General features: G+C 42.3%; 1 protein-coding gene across 1 annotated transcript in view; it reads right to left on the reverse strand.

The window, feature by feature from the left end:
• The window catches only part of RPS6KA4 (ribosomal protein S6 kinase A4), a 785,184-nt gene that overhangs the window by 561,452 nt on the left and 207,081 nt on the right, over positions 1–16,651 (reverse strand). The gene's annotated exons all lie outside the window — the stretch shown is intronic.

Genomic DNA, 16,651 nt, shown 5'->3' on the forward strand with positions numbered 1-16,651 from the left:
AAAAAAAAAAAGTTTTCTGTTATTTTTTCAGTCACAGATACGTAAATGCATAGTACAGTTTAATCATGCAAACCGGCATAGCACAGAGTAAGAAAAATATCTTGTAGTTTGCCAATTCCTGTCGACAAAGTTAACTTGTGTAGTTACTGTTAGGAAAGCACAAAGTATGCATCTTGGAAAATGCAACTATGGGGAGAAAAATTCTGGAAATCTGCACAAGTGCACAGCTAAGAAGACAAAACTGCACAGCGAGTGCAACTATGACTGATATAGGGAACTCAAAAGCAGAAGTAAGGGTAATTTATGTGAAATTTGGCAATTGGGTAAGTGCACTATCAAATGACCCTTCAGCCATGACCTTGGATGCAGGGGAAAAAAGTAAACACAATATAAAAAAGCATCATACGATAAAACTTAATATAACAAAGTAAATACACAAGAAACAATCACAATATTTCAAGCAATGAGGAAATATGTAGAATATTTACTGTATTTACAGGGTAGAATTCTTTAAGCAGAGTGATACCTAAATGTAGTACTTGTAAATATTCCACTTAAAGTACATCTGGAAGCCTACAGCAACCTATCCAGTATCACAACAGCAATTAAAGCAAGTTTCTTTGAATATAATATCTATGTATTCAAAGAAGCTTCAGTTTAGTCTTGAAACCATCCAATATTATTTGAGAATGTATTTTTCAAAATAACTGATTCCATTGAGCTAATCTGAGTTTAGTGATGGTCATTCTCCAAGGTTGTACCAAAATGTGACCTCACTAAAGTAATATCAACCTGAATTCCTCTCAAGGAGTATGATGGTTCTCTTACCTGAAAGGTTGCTTTTAGTGGGGGGTATTGACTCAGTATCAGTTTTGAACAACTGAGTCCTGAGCAGCACAGCAGCAAAGTTAGTAAGATCATCACAGTTTGCACCTACTGCCCTGGGATTCAAGTTACTGGATAAGGCTCTTGCCACCCCTATAGTGGGTTTTTAAGGCAAGGTTCAAAGGACAAAAACTACCACCGTAAAAGGTACAACCAAGGAAAATGTGAAGGAAATGCTACTCAATGCTAGAAGTCTAAACCTCAGGATGCACTCTCTCGAGGCTCTCCTAAAAATGGAGAACATTTACAGGTGTGCAGTAACTGAGACCTGGTTCAAAGCTCCAGAGAGCACCCCTGCAATACCAGGCTACAACTCATACCACACTTTTCGGCCATCAAACCAGGACCGAAACACTAAAGGTGAAGGAGTGTCCATATTCACCAAGGATATTCACACCTCCAGGCTGGTTGCCCAACACAATGCATCTGAAATGCTCCAGGTGCAACTAACACTAGGTAAGACTGCAATACAAATTGTAGCTTGCTACAGATCTCCCACCATGCCCCAAGATTCTCACTACACCTTTCTAAACATACTGGAAAATATCAAGATCCAATCAAACCCCCTAATACTAGGTGATTTCAACTACCCTGCCATTAACTAGGAAAACTAGTCCTGTATCTTTGTTCAACGGTTCTTGGAATTCATAAATTCCAATGCCCTATAGCAACTAATTCATAGTCCAACCAGGGGTACCAATATTCTAGACCTGGTCATTACCAATATGGGAGATTGATGCTCCACACCAGTGGTTACCCCCTTGCTGGTCAGATCAGACCATAAGCTAATCACCCTTGACATTTACATCCCACCCCACCTCCCTTTAAGGAAACCTCCATAAAAAACTTCTCCAAAGCCAACTTCATGCTTCTCAAGTCAGAAGTAACAAAATTCATGACATCCATGCAGATGAGAACTGGAAGTTCAACTGCTGAATCCTACACTAAGGTGCTGTACGAGCATATTCACTCATGTATGGACCGAGCCATCCTACATAGAACCAAGAGGTTGTCCTCTAAAAAAACAGAAGCCAATCTGGTAGCCCCCTGCCATAAACAAGCTGAACAGAAGGAAGAAACTGTTGCAGAAGAGAGGAAGAACCCAGGATTCAAACAACTCCCTCACCAGCCTCAGTAGAAAGCTGAGATCCCTCATAAAATCTTCCAAAGCTAGTTACGAAAACAAAATTGCCAAAGATTCCAAAGACATCCACAAGGCATTCTATAGCTATGTCAACAACATAAATGGCAATACTCAGATCTGCTCTGAGCTACAGCAGAATGGCACTAGATATACTGATCCCAAGGATATTGCCAATATCCTGGCAGATAGATTCAATGCCAACTTCACCCCCCTCTCACCCCCTAAAGGGCCCATCTCAATACCGAAAGAATGCCAAACTCTGGTAATCATGACCACTCATGTAAAAAATGCACTCTCCAAAGCCAAGAATACAGCATCCATGGGACCAGACGACATTCTGGGCTGTGTACTGCATGAACTGGCACCACACCTGTGTGTCATGTTTAATTATAGCCTCACCTCAGGCTTCATGCTCACACAGAGGCGCACAGCTATAGTCATCCCACTCCACAAGGGGGGATCCACTTTGGATCCCGGGAACTACCACCCCATCAGTCTGACGAACCTGATCTGCAAGGCCATGGAACTTATAAACACAGATATTGGCAACCTTCAAACACTGAACCCCACCCAGTTTGGGTTTGTGAAGGGCCGATCTTGCCTCCTGAACCTGATCGACTTCTTCGAATCAGTCTCCAGAGCCACAGATGAGGGTAAGGTGGTTCACACAGCCTACTTGGACCTCGCCAAGGTTTTTGGCACTATCCCCCACTCTGGAATCACAGATAAACTTACTAAGCTGGGCAGTAATCCCTACGTCACTAGATGGGTTACAAACTGGCTTACTGACAGAACACACACTGTAAGAGTAGCTGACTCCAAATCAAGCTCCAGGCAAGTGACAAGTGGTGTACTGCAGGGTTTTGTCCTGGGACCACTCTTGTTTGGCATCTACTTCTCTGAAGTACAGGACAACACTAAAGGACTCTGGCTTACAAAGTTCACAGATGACTGCAAGCTGGGAGCCATTACGGAATCCCCAAATGATGTGGATATGCTAACAAAGGGGCCTTACCAAAACAGATGCCTGGTCCCAGAGCCATGGGCTCCCGCTAAATGCCAAAAGATGAATACTTGTCCCCTTTGGGAAAAACCACGTACCTGTGAACTACCACATAGGTGGCAGTACACTAGGGACACAGGTGGACAGTAGTCTCACCTTTGATAACCACATAGCCACAACAGTTAGTGATGAGGTGTGCCACGTAAAAGGATTTTCTAAGGACTTTTCATCCAGGAAAAAAGGAGGTCATTGCCTCAGTGTACTCATCCCTCAGATCCATTATAGAATACAATGCCCCATTTGGTATGTACCTCACAAGACATCTGCAACAACTAGAAAGGCCGTAGAAATACCTCACAAAAGAATCACAGGCCTAAAGAAGATGCCTTATGCTGACCATCTAAAGAAACTCCAGCTACACTCTGTCGCATATCGGCTACTCAGAGGTGATCTCTGCCTAACATATAGGGCCATGTCAAACCCAGAGTTGTTGGACATGCTACACTTAAAGAAATCCCAATCCCTCTGATCCATATGCTCCAGGGATCTTAACCTTGTCATCACGATGAAGAGAACATGCTGGAGGGATAGGTTTCTGACCCAGAAACTCCCCATACTCTGGAATAGGCTGCCCATACATGTCGGGCAGAGTGCCACAATGGCCCTCTTCAAGAGGAACCTTGACGACTGGATAGGAAATTCACCCCGGGATCACATCAGTAGCCCTGCTAGACAGGGGTCCAAGAAAATAAATTTGTGTGGGAAGCAATAGCCAGGGAATCGTTATGGCTAGGCTTGTATAGGCTATAGGGCTGATAGCCTAGTACCTACTTATGAACTTATGATGGGTATGCTAGTCAGCTAGAAGTACAAAATGATATATTTTGTTTTCCCAGGCCTGTAATTTTTGTGTGTTGGTGACACAGTAAAGTGTTACTAAATGTAGGGTATTTTCAATTTTGCAATTTGGCATACCTCTCAACCTCCGAGCACAAGAAATATAGATAAGTTGCTAAAATAACAGGATTTGTGTTCACATGTATTTTCTGAAGGATATGAAAGTCTGAGACCCAAATGTACATAATTATTTAATGACTTTAATCCGCAGTGACATACCAGAAAATCACAAATTTTACAGAGAAGAGACCAAAAACATGAGGTAAAAATCTGGACAGCTGAGAGGTATGTAATTAGGACATTTATAGGAACAGAATGCTTTGCAGTTGGGGTAATAGGTGAGAAATTTTGTTGCAAAGCTTCAGCAGTGAAAGTGTTTTGTTGGCTGTGTTATAAACATGTCCTGAGAATGTTAAAGCAGTGTCAAGGAGGTCTCCCAGGTAACTTTTGCCCTGTAATATTAAATATTGGATTATTTGAATTGCCACTTATAGTCAATGGGGGAGCTTGGCCATTTTTTGAGGAAAATGAAATAGTATAATAATTAATCCAAGGAAATGTAAAATTAATCTATTGTTAGTTAGCCAATTATAGAGTAATGTACATTGAAGCCCAGATAGGAGTTTACTTATCAATAGAACCGGCATATTATCTTCAGACATAAGCATTTGGATATGTGACAAGTCAGATGGTTATGAGAAAGTAAGCTACAGTACATATATTTTAACAGCTACAAGTAATAGTACGCCCTTTTTATAACGGTAATGTACAAAGAACATAGAACATAGCACTCGGAAACTGGAAGGAAATTCCTGAATTTCGACTTCTCTGCATCCAAAATCATCATTTTCACTCCAACCTTCACAAGGAAGATGGGACTATCACAACTAACAGCTTCAACAGAATATGAACAACACGCACTCCAAACTGCTAGCTAGACCAGTGTTAATAATCTGCCACTGCCACACATAAAATTGAGATTAATAAAATGTCAAAAGGCAGCACAGTATCTCAGAGGTTAGCATTTCTGTCACACATCTCTACAGTTCAGTTCTAACCGAAAGGAGTCTGCATGTTCTCAGCATGTTTACATGGGCTGCTTCTAGGTTCCTCTTTCAACTCACCACCTAAATATATACTAGCTACTTTAAGATGTTCATATTGTAATCGCCCGTGGTTCTGGTCATAGATGAAAAGGCTCAAGGAAGGACCAGTTCACTTCCCCACTTAAGTAAATAAATTAAATATGCAGTCCTGTACTAGCAATTATCAGTACCTGGTGTTGATAACCTTTATCCCAGACTCAGTAAAAGGCACCCCTATTTGGGTAATCCACCATATTATCAACAAACATGGCTAATCCACTGGCTATTAAAGTATATGTATTATTAATTATGCACTTTCTGTGCAGAATTTTTGTACTCTCATGGTGAGCGGAGTCATTTCTGTGAGGTTTAACACTTGCTTCTCTCACATACTTAACACAATGTTTTTGGAAAGGTTTAGGAGAAGCTTTGTCCTCCACACAAGGAAAAAAAAAAAAAAAAAAAAAAAAAAAAAAAAAAATCAGAATTCAAGCTACACTGGATTAAATGGCATGCAGGCTGAGATGACAGACAACTGTTCCTTAATAGAAGATTCCAGATTTGATAAGCTCAGCCAAGTAGGATAAAATTGGTGGTATCCCCGCCTGAAGGGGGTTGTCCATTCTTTTATGACGACAGATAGAAAATCTTTCCCATTTGGAGATGCAAGACTTTCCAGTGGTAGGTTTTCTCATACCCTGAAGCTATTCTCACAGAATTGGTGTCTGAAAGTGATTAAAATCCTATCATCCACAGGGTCTGGTTGAGAACGTATAATCTGGTATGAAGCAGATGGCTCTTTTTGTGCGCAAGTCCACTTTTTACAGTAATGTTTAGTAACTGTCCTTAACTAGGTGAAGAGGGGAATAGATAAACCAAAGGGTAAGGCAGAAAAAGTATAATGAAAAGGTAGGGACCCTTAGGAATTTTAAGCAGGCAGGATGAATGGGGGATGTGTGTGTAGGTACACATTCTTTCAGTTTAGAGACCAGAAATGTCTGAGGAAGGAAGAAAGGAGGGGGAGTTTGGGGGGATTGCATCTTGAAAGGCAGCACCTCTAGAAAGATGTTGATGTGAGATAAATCATGAATGGGTCTCCAAGTACCCTCTTTTTGGGGGGGACCAGAAACAGTCTTGAATAAAAGCATCTTCCTTGGTGCTGGTGTGGCATCTGTTCTATGGTGCCCTGGTTGAGGAAACCCTGTAAGAACAGAGTAACTATTTGGTTGGAAGAAGGAATACCTCTCATTGATGGTTCATACCAAAGTGTCACATAGTTCACAACACCAGTGTGCCACCCAGCAACAGCCCCCAAGGCAAGACAACATACCTCACACTTTAGTCATAGGTGACTCTATAGTCCAGCACACTGATGTCCCACTCACCAGGTTGAACGAGGAGAAAATTACAGTCAGCTGCCTGTCGGGTGCCAGGATCCACCACATAACACATGCACTCAAGTCACTCCACAACAAGTACAAATATGACTCTGTCATTGTCCATGTTGGAGTGAATGACTTGAGATGTACCTCCCTGGACTACATGAAGAGAGACATGGAAGAGCTCTCTGATCATGTGGCCCAGGCAGGTATGACCCTAGCCCTGAGTAGCATCCTGCCTTCGCCCAGAATGATACCACAATATAAGGACAAAATGACTGACTTCAACAATTGGCTAAGCTTCTGGTGTCATTCAAAGGGGATCCAGTATCTGTCTTCCTGGGACGACATGATCAACAGACCACAAAGCTTTGCCAGAGATGGTCTGCACCTGTCTTCCCCTGGGATTCATGTTACTGGCTAAGGCTCTTGCCACCCCTATAGAGCCTTTTTTAGGCAAAGTTCAAAGGACAAAACCACCACCGTAACAGGTACAAGCATGCAAAATCTGAAGGTAATGCTACTCAATGCTAGAAGTCTAAACCTCAAAATGCACGCTCTTGAGGCACTCCTAAAAATGGAGAACATCGATATCTGTGCAGTAACTGAGACCTGGTTCAAGGCTCCAGACATCACCCCCTGCAATACCAGACTACAACTCTTACCACACTTTTCAGCCACCTAACCAGGACCGAAACACTAAAGGTGGAGGAGTGTCAATATTCACCAAGGATATTCACACCACCAGGCTAGCTGCCCAACACAATGCATCTGAAATTCTCCAGGTGCAACTAACACTAGGTAAGACTGCAATCCAAACTGTAGCTTGCTACAGATCCCCCACGATACCCCAAGATTCTCACTACACCTTTCTAAACATACTGGAAAATATTACGATAGAGCCAAACACCCCAATACTGGGTGATTTTAACTACCCTGCCATTAACTGTGAAAACTACTCATGTACCAAACACCTATGCCCAACGGTTCTTGGAATTCATAAATTCCAAAGCCCTGGATCGACTAATCCATAGTCCCACCAGGGGCTCCAATATCCTACACCTGGTCATTACCAACATGGGAAATCGATGCTCCACACCTATGGTCACCCCCTCATTAGTCAGGTCTGACCATAAGCTAATCATCCTTAATATCCACATCCCACCCCCACCCCCCAGTAAGGAAATCTCCATAAAAAACTTCTCCAAAGCCAATTTCATGCTACTCAAGTCAGAAGTGGCAAACTTCATGACACCCATGCAGACGGGAACTTAAAGTTCAACTGCTGTAGCCTACACTAACGCACTGTACGAGCACATCCACTCATGCATAAATCGTGCCATCCTAAACAGAACCAAGATGCTCTCATCCAAAAAATGGAAGCCAATCTTGTGGTCCCCTGCCATAAACAAACTTTACAACAAAAGGAAGAAACTGTTGCAGAAAAGAGGAAAATCCCAGGATGCAAAAAACTCCCTTACCAGTCTCAGTAAGAAACCGAGATTCCCTCAAAATCCTCCAAAGCTAGTTACGAAAATAAAATTGCCAAATATTCCAAAGACAACCACAAGGCATTCTATAACTATGTCAAGAATCTAAATGGCAATGCGCAGATCAGCTCAGAGCTAAAACAGAATGGCATTAAATATACTGATCCCAAGGATATTGCCAATATCCTGGCAGATCGATTCAGTGCCAACTTCACCCCCCTCTCACCCCCTAAACGGCCCATCTCTATACCGGAACAATGCCAAATTCCGGTAATAATGGCTACACAGGTAAAAACGCACTCTCCAAAGCTAAGAATACAGCATCCATGGGACCAGATGACATCCCAGGCTGTGTACTACATGAACTACAATATGAATTGGCACCTCACCTAAGTGTCATGTTTAATCATAGCCTCACCTCAGGTTTCGTGCCCACTGAGTGGCGCAGAGCTACAGTTATCCCACTCCACACAAGGGGGGATCCACCTCGGATCCCAGAAACTACCATCCCATCAGTCTGACAAGCCTTATCTGCAAGGCCATGGAGCGTATTATCATGGAACTTAAACAAAGACATTGGCAACCTTTCAACACTGGACCCCACCCCAGTTTGGGTTCGTAAAGGGCCGATCTTGTCTCCTGAACCTGACTGACTTCTTCGAATCAGTCTCCAGAGCCATGGACAAGGGTAAGGTGGTCTACACAGCCTATCTAGACCTTGCCAAGGCCTTTGACACCATCCCCCACTCTGGAATCACAGATAAACTTACTAAGCTGGGCATTAATCCCTACTTCACCCAATGGGTTGCTAACTGGCTTACTGATAGAACCCACACTGTAAAAGTAGCAGACTCCAAATCCAGCTCCAGATAAGTGACAAGTGGAGTACCTCAGGATTCAGTCGTGGGACCACTCGTTTGGCATCTACTTCTCTGAAGTACAGGCCAACACACTAAGGGACTCTGGCTAACAAAGTTCGCAGATGACTGCAAATTGGGAGCCATTATTGAATCCCCAAATGATGTAGATACTCTACAAAAGGGCCTTAAAGAAACAGATGCTTGGTGCCAGAGCCATGGGCTCAAGCACAACACCAAGAAATTTATAGTTATCCCCTTTGGGAAAAAACATGTATCCGCGAATTACCACATAGATGGCAGTACACTAAACACCGAAAGTGTGATAAACACAAGTAGACAGTGATCTCACATTCGATAACCACATCGCCACAACAGTCAGGAAATCCTTCTATGTGGCACACCACATCACCAAGGGCTTTTCATCCAGAAAAAAGGAGGTCATTGTCCCACTGTACTCATCCCTCATTAGACCCACTATAGAATACAAAGCCCCATTTGGTATGTACCTCTCAAGACATCTGCAACAACTGGAAAGGCTGCAGAAATACCTCACTAAAAGAATCCCAGGCCTAAAGCAGATGCCCTACGCTGACCACCTTAAAAAACTCCAGCTATACTCTGTCACATATCGTCTACTCAGAGGCGATCTCTGCTTAACATACAAGGCCATGTCAAACCCAGAGCTGTTGGACATGCTACACTTAAAGAAACCCCACTCCCTCAGAGCCACACGCTCCAGGGATCTAAACCTTGTCATCACAATAAACAAAACATGCTGGAGGGATAGGTTCCTGACCCAGAGATTCCCCAGACTCTGGAATAGATTGCCCATACATGTCAAGCAGAGTGCCTCTTTGGCCCTCTTCAAAAGGAACCTTGACGATTGGATGGGAGAAAGGAACTTCACCCCGGGGATTACATCAGTCGCCCTGCTAGACATGGGTCCAGGGAAGTAAATAGTGTGGGAAAAAATAGCCAAGGAATTGTTATGGCTAGGCTTGTACAGGCCCTAGGGCTGATAGCCTAGTACCAACCTATGAACCTATAGGTTCATAGATTAGTACTATGCTAACTGCCCTTGCAAGCCATTTTAAGCCTAGCCAATTATCCCTTGTGAGATTCAAACCCTGCACCTTGCGTTTATTAGGCAAACACCTTAACCATTAGGCCACCCTCCCAAATCCTGGGATTTCTATCGACATATTGTAACCTTGCTAAATGATGGATTCATTTTTGCTTACTAACACTGTAGTGCATTAAACAGGGATGATGCACTCCAAGGCCCCATTAGCCTGAAAGATGGCTGCTCAGGTTGATGTAAAACATCCCATACCACTTATCAAAGAGAGTAGTGGTTGCTTTATTGATGTACAGTTGTGCATTAAAATCACAGTGCATATCAACCAATAAATAAATCTGAGAATGTGTCAAATGAAAAATCAGAAACTCAGCCACTTCAACTTTACACTCACTCAAAGAAAACATTTCCATATACTCCTTTTATCCCCACATTCCTTTGCCACAACCATTTCATACATTCCCATCATTTTACTATATAAAACGTCTTCAGATCCCTATCTTTCATATTCTCCATATTGTAAAAAAAACAAAATCCTATTACATTTCATCGGATTCTTATTTTTTCTCCTTTCCCAAAATACCCACATATATCTAATGTTTACATTTTCAAAACCTTTTTCTTTCCAGCAGTGTATAAACATTTCTCCATCATTTCCTCAGTTCTTCTGCATTTCAAAAAGACATGTTCGGAGGTTATGTCACCACATATTACAGAATCTTTACTGCAGAATTTTATATGTTAAACTTGCTTTCACTGGAGGTTCCACAAAAACATTCCCCACTCTTTCACTTGATAAAACCTTTTTTTTTCTCTCCTTAACTACCATCTAGAGACCAGTTGGCACAATGGTTAATGTCTTCACCTCCCATGAACAAGGTACAAGCTTTGATCCTGACCTCCGGCCAATGACTGTTTGCATGTTCTCCTTGTATCTCTGTGTGGCTCCCCCCACCTCCAAAAAACATGCTGTTTCCATCTCCAACTCACCAATGAATGGGGCTGTGGACAACAGCACATACACTATATGGTGCCTTATAGTGGGGAGAGTTTTACAGACCAACCGCTTTGGGTCCTCCTCAAGATAGCAGCAAACGGATCACAGACTGCACACAGTGCCAGAACTAGCCATTCGATGGTGTAAAATATTGCTTTATGCGATTTGGTCATGTTGACTAATGTTGCCAAAATGGGCATGGGTGATAAGTGGGTTAAGGACCTGGCATACTCCTACCTATGCTAAGGACCTATGCCAACAGTGGGAGAGGTGTATGGGCCTCTGCTGGCCACTGTATGCCTGCCATAAGGCCCAGCAGCTACTGGCCCACCAGTGTCTAGTTGCTCAGCCTAGGTTACCTCGGATAGCTCTGTTGAGCGAATGCTGGACATAAAACTAAGCAACCTGCCAAACAAGAACTGAGAACTGCTACACTTTATGTAGGTTAACTGACAGGATGCAGCTTGGAAGTGGATGACATGATACAGAGGATGCTGGACATCCTATGTATCTATGAGACAAGATGGAAGGGCATTGCAGCGAACCCACTTGGCTTGGGATCCACAACGAGAGGAGGACAGGCTAGAAATGGTGTGGGAATTGTGGTGAGAGACAGGCTTCTGAAGGCAGTAAGAGATGTCATCAGAATTAGTAACAGACTCATGGCAATCAGATTCCAATGTAACAAAAGGGCAGTATTCCTAATCTTAGCCCATGCCCACAGCAGGGCTGTGATGGTGAGGAAAAGAGTGCATTCAGACAACAGTTGCAAGACCTACTAGATACAGCAGGGCAATATGAACTGGTGTTGATAACGGGTGATTTGAATGCATATTGGGACAGACCGAACAGGATAAGAGGTTTGCAACAGGACATGAGGGAACAGGAATAAAGGACAATCTAAACTTCTGTCTGGCAAATGGCTTGATAGTAGCAGACATATGGGCAGTCACAAGATCACATACAAGAGTGGCCAACCTGCAACTAAGGTAAACTTCCTCCTAGTAAGGAAAGGGCACTGGTATAGACTCAATGATTGCAAAGTCATCCCCAGTCAGCCCACAGCATAAACCACTGGTTGCCACAATCAGCTGCAAGCAATGGTCAGAGAAGGTTCTAAGGTCAACAGAGACAAGGCTGGAGATATGGAAGGTGACTGAAGAGAGAAAAAGTATAAAAGTTCAAGGAATTGCTCATAACTCTAGCACCCCAAGAACAGGAGGAAATAGGCAGAGTTGAAAATGGCAGAATCTCAAAACAGTGCATGTGAGAACTACAGAACTGACAAGTGTCCAAGTCAGGTATGGAAATGAGGTGCATAAGGAAAGCTGGTGGTGGAATGCAGAAGTCCAGGAAGTCATCAAAAGGAAAAAGTGGGGGATAGAAAAGACTGGCCAGGCTAGGAAGAAATACTGGTTGACTAAAAGAATCTAAGAAAGGAGTTGCAATAGCAAAGAAGAGGGCATCAGAGGCACTCTGCCAGCTTCTGGAAAGTGACTCAGTAGATGGCACAAAGAAACTCCATCAAGTTGCAAGGCAAAGACAAAAAGAAAAAAAGTTAGACACCCTTCATAAGAGATGCCAGCAACAACCTGCTCATCAGTCCACAGGACATCAGAGGCAGATGGAAGGAGTTTTTCTAGCAGCTTCTGAATGAAGTAAACCCCACAGAAGCTGTACTGCACCAGAACCACCCTACAATGAGAGAAGAATAAGAGGAGCCCACCCTAGAAGAAGTTAAGAATGGGCAGCAGGCTCAGATGAGGTCACAGCAGATTTGATAAAAATATGCTGGATGAGACCGGGAAGAAATGGCTCCTAAGGGTACTCTCAGCAGTGAGAGAAAGGCATATCCCACATGAATGAAGAATAACCATACTCATGCCAGTGTACAAGAATGCAAGAACAAAGGAGACATCCACAACTGTGGACAGTACAGAGGCATCAAACTCCTGTCACACTGCATGAAAGTTCTGGAGAGGATGATTTGATAAATGGAAGCAAGTAGCAGCAAAATGTAAGATGGGAGATGAGCAGTTCAGATTCAGATCAGGATACAACATAACTGATCAGACGTTTGCAGTGAGACAGACAGTTAAGAAGTTAAAGATGATGAAAGAGTCCAACTGGGCATTCCTAGACTTGGAGAAAGTAGATGACAAGGTCCCAAGAAAACTGATTTGGGAAGAACTGCAGTGGTTATGAGTTCCAGAAACACTGGCAGAAATAGTGCAGGTTATACACAAGGACCCAATGACTCATGTATGAACAGTGTTCAGTCTCAGAGGGGTTCCCAGTGGGAGTGGGTGTGCAATAGGGCTCAGATCTAAACTCACTGTTGCTCATACTGGTGATGGACTACATTGGCAAACAGGTCGGAGGGGACAGATCAACAAAGCTGATGAATGCAGACGGAGTGGGTGTGCAATAGGGCTCAGATCTAAACTCACTGTTGCTCATACTGGTGATGGACTACATTAGCAAACAGGTCGGAGGGGACAGATCAACAAAGCTGATGAATGCAGATGATGTGGCATTACAGGCAGACACTGAGCAAAAACTTCAGCAAAGGATAGGGAATGGAATGCAAAACTTAAGACACAATGGATGAAATTAAGTACAGATAAGACCGTGGTAATGGCAGCAAACTGGGGAAATCAGAAGAAGCTGAGAATTGAGATAGAAGGGAAGATATTGTATGGTACATTAACCTGTGCAGCAAAGGCAGAGCAGATGAGGAAGCTAGAGGCGATGAAATGAAGTGCTTCAGATGGCTGGTAGGATGCACACTGTGGGACAGACGAAAAAATGAAGGTATAAGAGCAGAAGCCAAGGTAGATCTAACTGCAGAAAAGATAAAAAAAAAAAAAAAAAGACTACGGTGGTTCGGACATGTGCAGGAAAGCAAAAGACGATCTAGTGAAGATTTGGGACAGACAGGAAGAAGGTAAGAGGAGACACAGATGTCCAGCATGGAGGCAGATGGATTGTGAGAGAGAAGATCTGCAACAGTTAGTTATGAGTGTGGCACTGAGTCAAGAGAGAGATGGCAGCAATTAACAAGATACCCCAATCCCATGTAGAAAATGGGAGAAAGGGGGGTTGATGAACTACCATCCTCCATCTCTTACAGCTTTTCTCCACGAATATACATAACACTTGGTCATTACTCTAATATACAACATTATTCTCTTCTTCCTCTCTCTTTTCACATTTCCATCCATACTCTTATCTCCCCTTTTCCGTTTTCTTTCCACTTTCTTATTTCCATATTTCCTCATATTCTTTAATACAGTAACTTCCTATCACACTGCCTTTTTCCTGCCTTTCCTCAACTCTACCACCAAAACAAATGCATAGATCTTAAAATAATGACAGGTTTGTCAGCCCTAACCCTACCCTCTCCCATTTTATATAATAAAATATTTCCTGTTAGGATTTCGTCTAGAACCTCCCAGAAAATCAAGCATAATTTCCAGCAATTCATCTTCCAGTTTCCTGGAAACCTGTAAACCCTACCAATATGCCCACCAACTTACCTAGTACATACATGTTCAAAGAAACATTTTTATATGATGAGGCAAACTGTTCCTTTTTTTATTTTTGTTATTATTTCCTGCAGCATCTTTTTTCCATAACCCTAAACAGAGAATGCTGATCTCATGTCTGGTAAAACAGATCCGCTGTCTCCATTATATACTCACATCACTGACTTTTTTTTTTTTTTTTTTTAACACTCTTCCTACTTTCAGATGATTTTCATCTTCCACATCTCTTCTTTAACCAACAGCTTACTGCTTAGTATAAGCACTAATTTGTTTGCATAAGAGATTAACACTGGCACTCACTTTTACTTCTCATTTTGCTCCCTCATATGTACATATACAAATTTAATCCCCTCTGCAGTATACATACAATTTCATATCATTTTGCTGATGTATTGCTTAATAAAAAAAATCTTCATTCAAAGGACATCCTTGTTTTACATAATATGCATCATTTCAAACCCATAATAATCTTACCGTTGTATTCTCAATATAGTGATACTAAGAAATTTAACAACTTTTCCCTGTACCACCATTTCTTTTTTTATCTTCCAAGTATGTTCATGAAACACACGGTCAAAGGCTAACTACATCACAAGATGCTAGTTTTCCTAGGGTCAGTTAAAAAAGAATTGCAGATAGTGAATAAAATCTGGCTATTTAGTGGGAGGAGTTGAGAAATTGCATTCCTCATTTAACTACAGGTATTTAGTGACATCTTTGTTTAGCTGCAGTGCTGTGTGACCTGCTTTTCATTGCCTGACTACTGCTGATCTCTGTCTGCATTTGGGTTTTCTCACCCACCCTCCCTACTCCTGTTGTGCTTTTAAACTTTGAGTTGCCCGCCACTTCTATAAATCTGGCTTTGGACACTCCTCCCAGTCTACAACTTTTTATTACTAACATTCTTTTGCTTATTCTCCTTTGCACCATATACCACTTTATACAAGGCACCTTTCATCACAGTTTCCATTATATTCAGCGAAATTCACATAAAACTCTATCAGTATTACCCAATGAAACTGGGCTCCAATTTTCCACCCTTCTTTTCCTGCCTTTCTCCCAGACTATGTAAAATTCCTTCACATATCTCCCCACTTTTGATTCTTAGCACTAACCATTCATCAACTACCTTATCATTTTCTTCCTCTTTCATCCCTTTATAAAATGTATACTGTAAAGTATCTGGTCTCGGAGGGGTGGGGGTACCTATACTCACTTCCTGTAAAACTGTTTCCATTTTTTTCTCATTACACATTTTTTCAGAACAAAATATTTCCTTATAGTACAAAACAAATTACAGCAAATGACGGACACATTTAGGGCTATAAAAACATACTTCAGAGTAATGCAGTATTACCTACTGAAGAGTACTCACGAGTTAGAGAAGCAAAACAACAGCAAAGACAAGCAAAGTTGCCAACAAATAATAACTTGGATAAGAAGTATAAACACAGCCAAGCATTCCAAACAGTTTCAGAATCTGGACAAACAAGCAAGCACCTCCATAACTAAAAATGAAACCATACAAGTCCGATCATCCTAGCAGACATGAAACAAGATGGCAGATGGATATTTCACAGCACTGCTGCCTCCTACATCAGGTCACAACTAAAAAGTGATAAAAGACAAGTGAAGCAACTTCAGCCAAACCTCTTTCCACATATCCCAACTGGAGATTCCAGCAAAACTGTCAATAGTTCCAAATAAAAATTCAAGCACTGCTGAATGCCCTCAGCAGTAGCATAGCTAAGGTAGGGTGAGAGGGGCAACTGCCCCGGACACACAGTGTCAGGGGGCATGATGTGCCAAATATCCATCATACAGATCACTCCTTACTGCGACACCAGCTTTTAAAAGCCGGTATTACATTTGTGGTCAAACCAGAGTGCTGTATCACTCTCTGTGTGGTCTAAATTGTAGCAACTGCTTGGCTACAGGTTAAAACATGAGCGCTGCAGCGTTCTGCACAGGGTATAAACTATAGCGAGCATTTTGCTTCAGTTTAATAGAGAAGATTTTTTAAAAAACTAAAACCTGAGCTCCACAGCACTTCAAGCAGGCAGGATATAAACTGTAGCAAGCAGTTTGCTAGTTTCAAAAGCAGAACAAAGGTCACGGCACAGAAACTGGATCTGAATGACTGGGGAGGCGGCATGTCATATGCCTGGCCACCTGCCTGGTGTGCCAGTAGAAGGAATGGATTTTTGATTTTGTTCACTTGAAGGCCTGGTGGTGGAGAGTTAGTTGACAGAGTACCAATTGTACTGTCTGCAGGAAGCACCCTG

The sequence above is a fragment of the Protopterus annectens genome, chromosome 6.part1 (assembly GCF_019279795.1).
Source record: "Protopterus annectens isolate FY-2018-M chromosome 6.part1, PAN1.0, whole genome shotgun sequence".
Lineage (NCBI taxonomy): Eukaryota > Metazoa > Chordata > Ceratodontiformes > Protopteridae > Protopterus > Protopterus annectens.